Source organism: Pecten maximus, chromosome 2, assembly GCF_902652985.1.
Source record: "Pecten maximus chromosome 2, xPecMax1.1, whole genome shotgun sequence".
NCBI lineage: Eukaryota > Metazoa > Mollusca > Bivalvia > Pectinida > Pectinidae > Pecten > Pecten maximus.
In genome coordinates, this window is record NC_047016.1 from 52,541,671 (window position 1) to 52,554,079 (window position 12,409).

The following is a 12,409-nucleotide window of genomic DNA, read 5'->3' on the forward strand; positions in this document are numbered from 1 at the left end:
ATTGTATATACGTCCTGACATCACCAGGGACATACATAGATGTACATATTGTATGTACTGTACATAGATGTACACATTGTATGTACGTCTGACACCACCAGGGACATACATAGATGTACATATTGTATGTACTGTACATAGATGTACACATTGTATGTACGTACCTGACACCACCAGGGACATACATAGATGTACACATTGTATGTACTGTACATAGATGTACACATTGTATGTACGTACCTGACACCACCAGGGACATACATAGATGTACATATTGTATGTACGTCCTGATACCACCAGGGACGTACATAGATGTACATAGTGTATGTACGTCCTGACACCACCAGGGACATACATAGATGTACATATTGTATGTACGTCCTGACACCACCAGGGACATACATAGATGAACATATTGTATGTGCATGTATATGTATGCTCCAGACAAGATTATTTTAGAGCGACGGCGATAAGAACAAGTAATCATTTTTGTCTGTAGTATACTAACCCTGGATTTACTCGAAAACTGATAGCTGAAAGTGGTATAATATTCCAGCTAGGTTAATAATTTCAAACTTACTTTCCATGGTAGACAATTCTTGTGTAACTTGGCCGGTAAACAGTTGTAGATAAGTAACAGTTACCTCCCCTCTACCGGCGACACCGATGTAGCCTACGTTTGTCAGCAACCTGGTGATATAAGAGCTATGTTAATAATGTTAAAATTTATGTTACTAGTACAATTGATGTATGTCTTATTAAATTGCTTTGATTGATTTGGGTATTGTGAAGCGACTCTGTATAAAATTTTGTTATTCTAATAAATAAATTAAATTGGACTACACATTAGAATTCAAGTTGTTTGTCACCGTCAGTTCAAGAGACCAATTAACCAACCAATTATTTTCTATAGACTTTAGTGTCAACGTTTTAGAGAATATCATTAAAAGTCTTGAATTCAATATGACAATTATGGTTTATACCAAAATTTTATGGTCGAATATAACACTTAATACAAAAAATGTTGGGTCCTTCAGCTCAAACTTTTTCCTATGTATCCATTTTGAAATGTTTACCTGTTAATTATTATGACCTGAACTTTGGAAAAAATTCAATTGGACTTACGAAATTAATATCATCAACATTTCCTATGGATAGTTACCTATCAGGCTACATTTCTATTTTGTTACTTCATAACATACTGGCCAATCAGTGGCTGCAAGGCATTTTATCCCTGGCTCAACTTTCTATACACAGGGTTGCAATAGACATGTATACGTATACCTAGTCAACATTTTTTTCACTGTCAAAGTTGCACTTCAGACCTAACATGCTGCTAATATTTCGCTCAGTTTGTAAAAGTGAAACAGTGCGGTACAGCCCTGCTGGCGAAGACATTGCTGGGAGATATATATTCCCTGTGAATTTCAGTCTTCCAGGTTAATCATAACATGTTTATTACATTTGAATAAATATGTTTATGAAAATATACCCATACTTAACTTTTGAAATGCAATAATGACAATTATAAACAGCATTTAATCTTTGGTCTTTTGCACTTCCTCATCAACATTCTGACATTTCTTTCTCCTATATATCTGTATAGCCCTAGAAGAATGAAACAGCTACATGCATACGATACAGTTAGTTTTGGCTCTACTTCTAACTCACAATTTATTTATAACAATGTGTTGATATTTTGTGTGTCATTTGTATAATCCCTTCGACACGATAAGGATCAAATGATGTAAGTACAGCTCGTTATATATAAATATCACACCTAGATTCAAATAATATGACGATGATATCGCCACGTAATCTACTGGCCAAATAGCATGACTATGCACAGATGGTCTGCATCGTTCATTTTAGTGTCATTACACCACAGGTCCTAGCCTCTATTATATACTGGATGTATTGACAGACGAGGCTAGGACTTGGGATTACACAAGTTTATTTTCCCCCATGTAGGTATAATCCTCACAGTACATTGGAAGTCAACACTTTCCTTCCAGTAAGATAGATTAAAGCAGGAAGACTTCGATAACTCTAACACCACCTCATCCACTACCACCCCCTCAGCCAGACCCGGATGCATTGCACGTGATTACAGAAATTGAGTCTTCTTCCTAAATAATGATTCGACCAAAAGAAAGATCAAACTGCACTCCCTCAGCGATAAAGCCTAGTTTAGTAAGATATGTCACGTTTCCATTGTACGTAGTTTTTATGTTGGTTTATTTTGATATAAAATCATTTATAAAAACAAAATAATCAAATACTTTCATTAAGCATCCCCATCCAATTTGTTCAAAACGATTGTGCACTACGTGGAGTTTATAATCTGCCAAATGGCTGACATTCAAGGGCCCTTTGTGTATGAAGGTTGGCCCCAAAAGTGCATTTGCAGATTTAATAGACTTCTTTCACGAACCACAACTCTGATTTTGATCAAATATATTTCAATGCTACCTACACAGGTATCTAAACTTTATTTTCTTAAATATCGGAGACATCCACGTGTATTTATACAGTCCCTTCAGCAGAGTCTGGTTAAGATGGAATATCAGCCGATAGGAATAATGACTTGCCTCATCATAAAACTCAGCTTATACAAATTGACAATATTTGACATAATTGTCTTCAATTTAAAAAAGTTCGTACTTTTGTATTGTACATCTATTAAACCTCTTATTTGCCTTTAAACATCAAATAAGATAGTTTGATATAAAATGTTGCATCAAACATGTGTAATGTATTTCATTTCGAATGTTACATTGCACTCGGTGAAACATTTACATCACTGTAATATGTAATGACCTCTAGTCGACGGTATTATTTTACACCAGAGGATTCCATCGACCATAAAACGGAACGTGGCATACATGTATCTAAAGTTGAATGACAAAATAATATGGGAAATATCTCCTTTCATTGTTACCATTATATGATATTATTTTATTCATATAAATCTTTTGTAGATACATCTACGTACAAATCGTGTTGTTATCTCAGTATCTGATATTACAAATAACATTTACTGATTTAACTAAGTTTGAAATAAGTAAAGTCGTATCAATACATATGTACATATTAGGTAATCTACATGCTCATATACGTCCCTGCCACTACAATTGATATATTTTCAAATCAAATTCCTAGTTGATTACAGCGCTATCGTTATTTAGTTCTCTAACATTAATAAAGACTGTCTTTCCGCTGGCTAATATTTTGAAAAGAACTGTTTTATCAAGGCATTTGTACGCCATCTATATTTAGGTATCATTACGTATCGTCATAAACTCAATTACCATATCCGTACGTTATTGATGAATCAATCCGTGATATCGTGATGCACTTTTTATCGATTGTTTGCGGCACGTCGACAAATGAAGTTATTTGGGGCCAAACATCACAGGGAAAATGCTAGCGTTGTGAAATCCATCATCATGAGACTCGATCTCAGGTGATAAATAAAAATATCTTCAGATCGATATATGAATATTTACATTTGCTCCATATCAAGTTCCCATTGACAATGCAAAGAGTCGTTGCCACCATACGCCCATTACTTTGGTTTGTTTTTGTTTAACGTCCTATTAACAACCAGGGTCATTTAAGGACGTGCCAGGTTTTGGAGGTGGAGGAAAGCCGGAGTACCCGGAGAAAAACCACCGGCCTACGGTCAGTACCTGGCAACTGTCCCACGCAGGTTTCGAACTCGCAACCCAGAGGTGGAGGGCTAGTGATAAAGTGTCGAAACACCTTAACCAATCGGCCATCGCGGGCCCACGCCTATTACACCCAGTGCCTCAGACAATAACACACTGTGGGTCATATGACATTAAAAAAGACAGTAGTCTTTTTTGTTGGTTCAGTTTTCAAAATTGACGAAAACGTAAAGTATTGAATAGTTAACGTTGTTATTATGCAAGGTGTATAGTGGCTAAATGCAGCATGAGGACCCTAACAGGTTAGCTCCTTCCCGTGGCTTTTGCCCACCACACATCTTGCAATCATATCGATTATAACAGCATAAAAAACACTGTTCATTATTTAATTAGCTGCAGTATATATAAATGTCTACCAGACCCTTTACTCCCTTAATATCCCACCATTTTTTTTTCTTCCTCTAACAGATTTTCTCCAAAGTATCAACAATTCGAGATTCTTGGAACATTTTTTTTATAAGACAGACACTGTAGGCACTAACAATTGTTTTGAAAAAAAATGAGACGAGCACATTTTATTTCCTGAAGGGAAAATGAAAAATTCCACAAAAAGGAATAACTGTACCTCAGAAAACAAATTATTCAGTAGACGCGGGAAAACCAGAAATGCAAAATATATCACAAACGTTTGAATCTCTGGTAGGATCACTAGATAGTCCTTTTGCAATGAATAGACAGTCTTTTATTTTCAGACTTACATATAGCAGTGGTGATGTTACAATTGAAGACATAGTAATAATTATCCATTATATTCATAGAACCATATGTCTTTGAGGTAAAAACTAATACCTGACAGTGTTCAAGGATTTTGCCCCTAAAATACTTCCTGGTGTTACTATCAACATCTCAAATACTTTTTACTTCAAATTCTTTTATTCCCTATAGCTAGAATCTGGGATATATCTTATATGCACTTATTGGGAATGTACCACATTCGCGGGTTTCTCGCTCAATGTGAACTATACATTGTATTTTAATATATAAATCAAATAAAGGTATTTAAGAAGAAGAAAACTGACATAGTGTTTTCTAGATAAAAACTCGAAAATGATTGTCTGATAAATAAAAAGATCTATTTTTAAGCGAAAATTAGTTTTTCAGTTAAAATTACACCCGAATCTTCTTCATAGTCTTACCAAATTAGTAAAAAGCGATTATATTTTGACAACTTCAATGTTAAATAAAATCATTGCTACACAGGTTTAATAATTATGCCACTGACACTGTCTTTCTAACACTTTGATATAACTTTTAAAAACATAAAATGAAAGCTAGCTATCCCACCGCTGGAAAGTAAATACATATCGATTTTAGTCTCTCCTTCGGCGTGATAACCGCCAAGGGACGTAGGGTATCAGTAGAAATAGATGCGAACTGTAAAACCTGGATATTAACGAACGCACAGGGACCATCACTAATTATATAAGACCATGCACATTTTTCGTTATATACAAATTTCGTAACAAGCATTTCTACCTTCATTCGTGTCGTCTCGTACCGTACTGTTCATCTACGTGTATTAATAAGCAAATCATTATCTGTAAAACAATAACTTATCTGTATATGTACGTCCCTGATGAAATTGTTATATAAATAAGTTGATAACTGTATAACACATACAAGTTCAGAATCATGATTCTTCGCCTTGTTTCTGCCACTTTTATTCCCTTTACTTCTCTTAAGTCAATAAAATGGCCAATGAAATATACCGCTTTAAGTGCGAGTTTGGATAATCTATATAGTATAGTGTGTACATTACTTTACTGGCGTATATGAATGAATTAATCAAATATTGATCAAATACGTATAAGTTTATAATTGTGTATGTGAGGATATATGTGTGAGTTTGTGTATGTGAATCACAGTGGGAATGCAGTAACATGTGTATGTTTGTATAATTTGATTCCAAAATGAAAAAGAATATAGATTATAGAAAAAAGATATTATATATTCCAGAGACCTACATATGTATACTAAATTAGTATATAGGTCTCTGTATATTCTTATATTCTATTCAAATGTGTTAAAAAATTAAATATTCATTTCACACAAATTGGTTATGAATTCATTTATTTCATAGTAATTGTCAATCCCATGTAAATAATAAAATAACAATGATAGAAAAAATGTGACTATTTGAAAAACAATTAAAATGTGTTTGATATAAATTATTAAAGGGCTTGTGCACGACTAGGCATGTAGTTTTGCTAAAGTCCGGGAATATTTTGAGGATACACCCCCTAAGAGTGTAGTCACAGCTGGAAAGAAGGTGTGAATGTAGATTATAAGATATCATTTTTTTTTAGGAAACATCAAGTAATAACAAAGATAATTTTAGAATGTCTTACATCTTATTCCGGGGCGTTCGCGTGCTAGATAAATTTAGGAAAGTTCCGTGGTCGACTTCCCTTTTGGGGCCCCTAAACAAATAAAGTAGAAAAACCAATATGGCGGCATGGATTGGTAACAGGAATATTTATGTCAATTTCTGAAGCACGAGGGAAAATGGGCGACAAGGTGAGTTCGCTTAGATTCTCTTAGTCAATTTATATAAAGTCTGTGGCCATGTGAATCATAGACAGCGTGTGACGAGTGTCAGGGTAGTGAAAAACGACGTAAACAATTTGAGCAGGTGCCCGATCATTTACATTGGTTACGGCGGAAGAAGGCAGATTGGCCGATTTGACAGAAAGTCCTGATCGCACAGTTGGTGTTGTTTTGTGGTGTTCCCTGATGTTTTAACAAAACAAATTGAATAGCTAAACCACGACTCAGGTAACTTTCGCGAAAAGATAGATCAAGAAATGTAAATAAATGGTAAAACATACGCAAGTTGTTATAAATTTAGAAAGAATTCCGGTCCGGAACCAAGAGGCCTTACATGTATTTCCTTATCTGACTCTTCGATCTTATTCATGGTAGATACAGCAGATGTAGATGGCTGTCTGGTTGTCAGGATAACTTCTGGTGTGGATAGATATACGTTGAGATGTAGTTCTGCTGGATTCTCCAATAAATTTATAAGATATTTGAAAGTATACACGTTTGTCAATAAGAGCTGGTCACAACAGTTCACTGTGTTATCACTGTTTGTGACTCCTGTCAGCGTAGAATGCGTCTGATCAAGCAACTTGTTGAAAGCATTACAATAATTGTGGTTTACAAACGAAGATGTTTAAAATCAATCGTAATATCCATACCACTTATCTTCATAATTTTGTTGAAATAAATTAACATTAGGAGATACAAAAATGTATATGCTTCATATATTACTTAGCATTATTTTGGCATTATACAATTTCAAATCCTTTTCATTTACTTTAATGCCAACATCCACAGTTGATGAAAAAACATGCATATACAAGCACTATTTAAATTGTTGAGTAAAAAGGTAAATAATGAAAAACATTATAAATTGATATTTACTGGAATACATGTATGGAAAAAAGTGTACGCAAATTGAAAGTACTTCAGTTAGTTAGTTATTTTTGGTTCTGACGCCAACTGACCTTTAGTAACAGAATCTTACTTGACACTGCACAAGTTCCGCCTGGCGGAAAGAAAGAGACAATAATATCAGTATTTATAAACTTGATGACAACGGTGTGTACTTAGAGTTTATATATCCCATTTAAACAGTCCAGTCACTAATTCACACCAAGTTAATAATACTTAGAACACAAAACACTTTGCTACATCATCCTACCGCATGAAGTAACATATTTCGAACATGGCGGCACTTGTTATAAATACGGAAGGTACTGTGTACCAAGTGGAACAAATAGACAGTACACAAGACAATGGCTTTGTTTTTTGTTGTTGTACATTGCATTTTTGTATCTTGCACCAAGCTGCCATTTTCAATCCTAGTTGTTCCGGGAACGAAGCCTGGAAATGTAAATAATCCTGATTATGTCTCTCATATTGATTGCCATTTTTGTGGATTTAATGATGGATTCATTAACATGAGGTTATATATAGCATATTGATATCGATATCATTAATCATTTAAAGTTAATTTAGCTTTTTCATATAATCAAGTAACTTAGAAAAATTGACATTCTGTACAGTGTAAATCCGTCTTGGGAAGTTATATTAGGGATTGCATGGCACCTGTCATAATTAAGTTTCTTGCCATGTTATACTCTAACATTGTAGAAGTAAAGTGAAATGAGCTAGTAAAATCTTAATCATGGGCATACCATACAGGTCTTGAGAAAAAATATAGCTGCCTAAATAGTCATTGAACTAGTAGAACTTTTATCAGGGGCATACCATTCAGTGCTAGAGAAAAAATATGGCTAATATTGCTTGGACTAGTAGAACTTTTATCAGGGGCATACTGTTCAGGGCTAAAGAAATAATATGGCTTAAATAGTCCTTGGACTAGTTGAAGTTTTCAGAACTGTTCACCACTGACTTCTCATATTTTATTTATTACTTTTTTTGTCTGTTACCAAAGTTATTTCCCTTTGAACAGCTAATGAGAGTAATAAATACTGTAAGGTATTTTGTTGATCAATTTTAATTTCATATAACTGGCATGCTTTACCATTTAATTGTCCTTATTGTGAATGTCATAAGATACATGTGCAATGTCACAATAACACTGCATGTATTTATGTTCAATGTGGTGACACTATTACGATGTCAAAAAAAATAAACGACACAACCATATAATTGAGTGATCTTAAGTTAAAATGTACTCTCAGTAAATACTATAACGATATAAGGTTATCTCTAATTCGAGACTGAATAAAAAATGCTTTAAGATCATTTTTCTCAAATTTGACATAATGCACGTTCATCATTCAGTAATATTATATAGTTATTTTAAAGTAAGATTTTATTACACATTTTTAACCTGGCAGCCATTTATTCAATTTAACCTCTGAAGGGATCTTTCTCAAATTTCATATGTAGGTTCCCCTTGGTGCCTAGTTATGCATATTGCGTTTTGAGACCAATCTGAAAACAACATGGCCGACAGGCAGCCATCTTGGATTTTCACAATTGAAGTTTGTTATCGCTATTTCTGAGAAAGTACTGAAGGGATCTTTCTCAAATTTCATATGAAGGTTCCCCTTGGTGCCTAGTTATGCATATTGCGTTTTGAGACCAATCTGAAAACAACATGGCCGACAGGCAGCCATCTTGGATTTTGACAATTGAAGTTTGTTATCGCTATTTCTGAGAAAGTACTGAAGGGATCTTTCTCAAATTTCATATGAAGGTTCCCCTTGGTGCCTAGTTATGCATATTGCGTTTTGAGACCAATCTGAAAACAACATGGCCGACAGGCAGCCATCTTGGATTTTGACAATTGAAGTTTGTTATCGCTATTTCTGAGAAAGTGCTGAAGGGATCTTTCTCAAATTTCATATGAAGGTTCCCCTTGGTGCCTAGTTATGCATATTGCGATTTGAGACCAATCCGAAAACAACATGGCCGACAGGCAGCCATCTTGGATTTTGACAATTGAAGTTTGTTATCACTATTTCTGAGAAAGTACTGAAGGGATCTTTCTCAAATTTCATATGTAAGTTTCCCTTGGTGCCTAGTTATGCATATTGCATTTGAGACCAATCTGAAAATAACATGGCCGACAGGCAGCCATCTTGGATTTTGACAATTGAAGTTTGTTATCGCTATTTCTGAGAAAGTACTGAAGGGATCTTTCTCAAATTTCATATGGAGGTTCCCCTTGGTGCCTCGTTATGCTTATTGCATTTTGAGATCAATTGGAAAACAATATGGCCGACAGACCGCCATCTTGGATTTTGACAATTGAAGTTTGTTATCTCTATTTCTCAAAGTACTGAATGGATCTTTCTCAAATTTCATAAGTAGGTTCCCCTTGGTCCCTTGTATTGCATTTTTGGACCAGTCTGTCCTGAAAACAACCTGGCAAACAAACAGCCATTATCGTTAAATCTCAAATTTCTTATATAGCTAGGATTCCCTTGTTTGAAAAGTACTGGAGGGATGTCTCAATTTGCACAGATTAGTAAAATGAAGGGAAAAGTAGAGAAAAGATCAATCTGACATGGAACCTATGAAGATCATTCAATGGTGGGCGCCAAGATCCCTCTGGGATCTCTTGTTTGTTGTTGTACATTGCATTTTTGTATCTTGCACCAAGCTGCCATTTTCAATCCTAGTTGTTCCGGGAACGAAGCCTGGAAATGTAAATAATCCTGATTATGTCTCTCATATTGATTGCCATTTTTGTGGATTTAATGATGGATTCATTAACATGAGGTTATATATAGCATATTGATATCGATATCATTAATCATTTAAAGTTAATTTAGCTTTTTCATATAATCAAGTAACTTAGAAAAATTGACATTCTGTACAGTGTAAATCCGTCTTGGGAAGTTATATTAGGGATTGCATGGCACCTGTCATAATTAAGTTTCTTGCCATGTTATACTCTAACATTGTAGAAGTAAAGTGAAATGAGCTAGTAAAATCTTAATCATGGGCATACCATACAGGTCTTGAAAAAAAATATAGCTTAATAGTCATTGAACTAGTAGAACTTTTATCAGGGCATACCATTCAGTGCTAGAGAAAAAATATGGCTAATATTGCTTGGACTAGTAGAACTTTAATCAGGGGCATACCGTTCAGGGCTAAAGAAATAATATGGCTTAAATAGTCCTTGGACTAGTTGAAGTTTTCAGAATTGTTCACCACTGACTTCTCATATTTTATTTATTACTTTTTTTGTCTGTTACCAAAGTTATTTCCCTTTGAACAGCTAATGAGAGTAATAAATACTGTAAGGTAGTTTGTTGATCAATTTTAATTTCATATGACTGGCATGCTTTACCATTTAATTGTCCTTATTGTGAATGTCATAAGATACATGTGCAATGTCACAATAACACTGCATGTATTTATGTTCAATGTGGTGACACTATTACGATGTCATAGAATAAACAGCACAACCATATAATTGAGTGATCTTACTTAAGTTAAAATGTACTCTCAGAGTTAAAATCTGGCCGTCATACATAAAATTCAATTAAGAGATTTTGCTTAATTTCTTATGAATATTTGTTATGTGATGAATTAGAATCTAACGCAAGTTATTAAAAAAGTACACCCCTGTGAAACGATTATGAATAATTCATGAACATTCATGAATAGTTCATGAATTATTCATGAACAAAATTCATGAATATTCTTGATTTATTCATGAATATTTTCATGAAATTCATGAACTTAAAACTTCATGAATATTTTTTTCAAATTATGTTCATGAATATTCATGAATTATGTAAGAAAAATTTTCATTCATGAAATCATCATAGTTCATGAATGTTCATGAACTTTTTCATTCATGAAAATTCATGATCAGTTCATGAATATTCATGAACTTAAAACTATGATGAATACTCATGAACTTTTTCATTCATGACAATTCATGATTAGTTCATGAATATTCATGAACTTAAAACTATGATGAATGTTCATGAAAGAAATATTTCATGAACATTCATTAATCCTGAAATCAAGATTTTCATTCATAAAATCATCATAGTTCATGAATATTCATGAACTATTCTATTCATGATAATTCATGATTAATTCATGAGGTATGATTTTATTTATAAAATGAATTTGCATGCATTTTACCACTTAATTTCATCAAAGTTTGTCATGAACTGTATCACTATGCATGTTTGACAATATCCTTGTAGTCCTTCCATTCAAATGGATCCATCACTTGTTTCAAAATTCATAACTGCTTGAAATGATATGTACACAATCATTTGGACGCAAAATCCTTTTAATATTCTTCAGATAAGAGTGATTTATGTTCATTATTGCATTAATTCTCATTGTACATATGATGTGTGTTTGTACAATTTAGTTAAATGGGCAATGCAATTTAAGAAATGCCAAAGCTGTTTGAATATTATGTGCACTATGTAAATTTAGGTCACATGCATGGTGATTGATTTTAAGTTGATTCTTACCTATAAACAGGTTGACATATTTCCAGAGTTGAATATTTCATTTCCTGGTAGTCTTGTATTGATCATGAAGCAGGTATGAAAGATAAATACTTGCCTTCATTTGTAAAATAACATGTTATTTATCTCTGTGAGAAAAGCCTCATGGCTGCCATGTATTGGAACTCTCCTGCTAGAAGTTTTTGGGCGGGAAAAATTTGGTGGGAAAATTTGGCGGGAAATTTGAAGTTTTCTTATTGTAAAGGGGTTTAGTAAGCCTGTAGTTTCCTTATTCTTCTTTAAGCCAAGAACAAAATTATAATATAGACATGGAATTAAATTTATAAACTTTTTAGATATTAAGTTTTTTATTCAATTTAAAATGTAAGGTATTTTTTTATTCAAGAAAATGTTCAATTTTAAAGTCAAATTCTCATTCATTAAAATTCTTCAAAATTCATTACTATTTTATTCATTTTGATGAATTTTAATGAATATCATCAATGCATGAAAATTCATGAATAGTTCATAATCACATAATATTCTCATTCATTAAAGTTCTTCAAAATTCATTATCAACTGTTCTTACTATTTCATTCATTTTGATGAAATTTGATGAATATCATCTATGCATGAAAGTTCATGAATAGTTCATAATCACATGATGAACTATCCTGAATCTTAATGAATTTGTAAAATTATTCATAAAAG

General features: G+C 33.4%; 1 protein-coding gene across 4 annotated transcripts in view; it reads left to right on the forward strand.

Moving 5' to 3' along the window:
- The first annotated feature begins 6,161 nt into the window (after positions 1-6,161).
- Positions 6,162-12,409, forward strand: part of LOC117322461 (serine/threonine-protein kinase DCLK1-like) — a 55,453-nt gene continuing 49,205 nt past the window's right edge. For all 4 annotated transcript variants that reach the window (XM_033877385.1, XM_033877387.1, XM_033877388.1 and 1 more), the window contains exon 1: positions 6,162-6,248. The gene's annotated coding sequence lies outside the window, so the exon portion shown is untranslated. The remainder of the gene's footprint in view (positions 6,249-12,409) is intronic.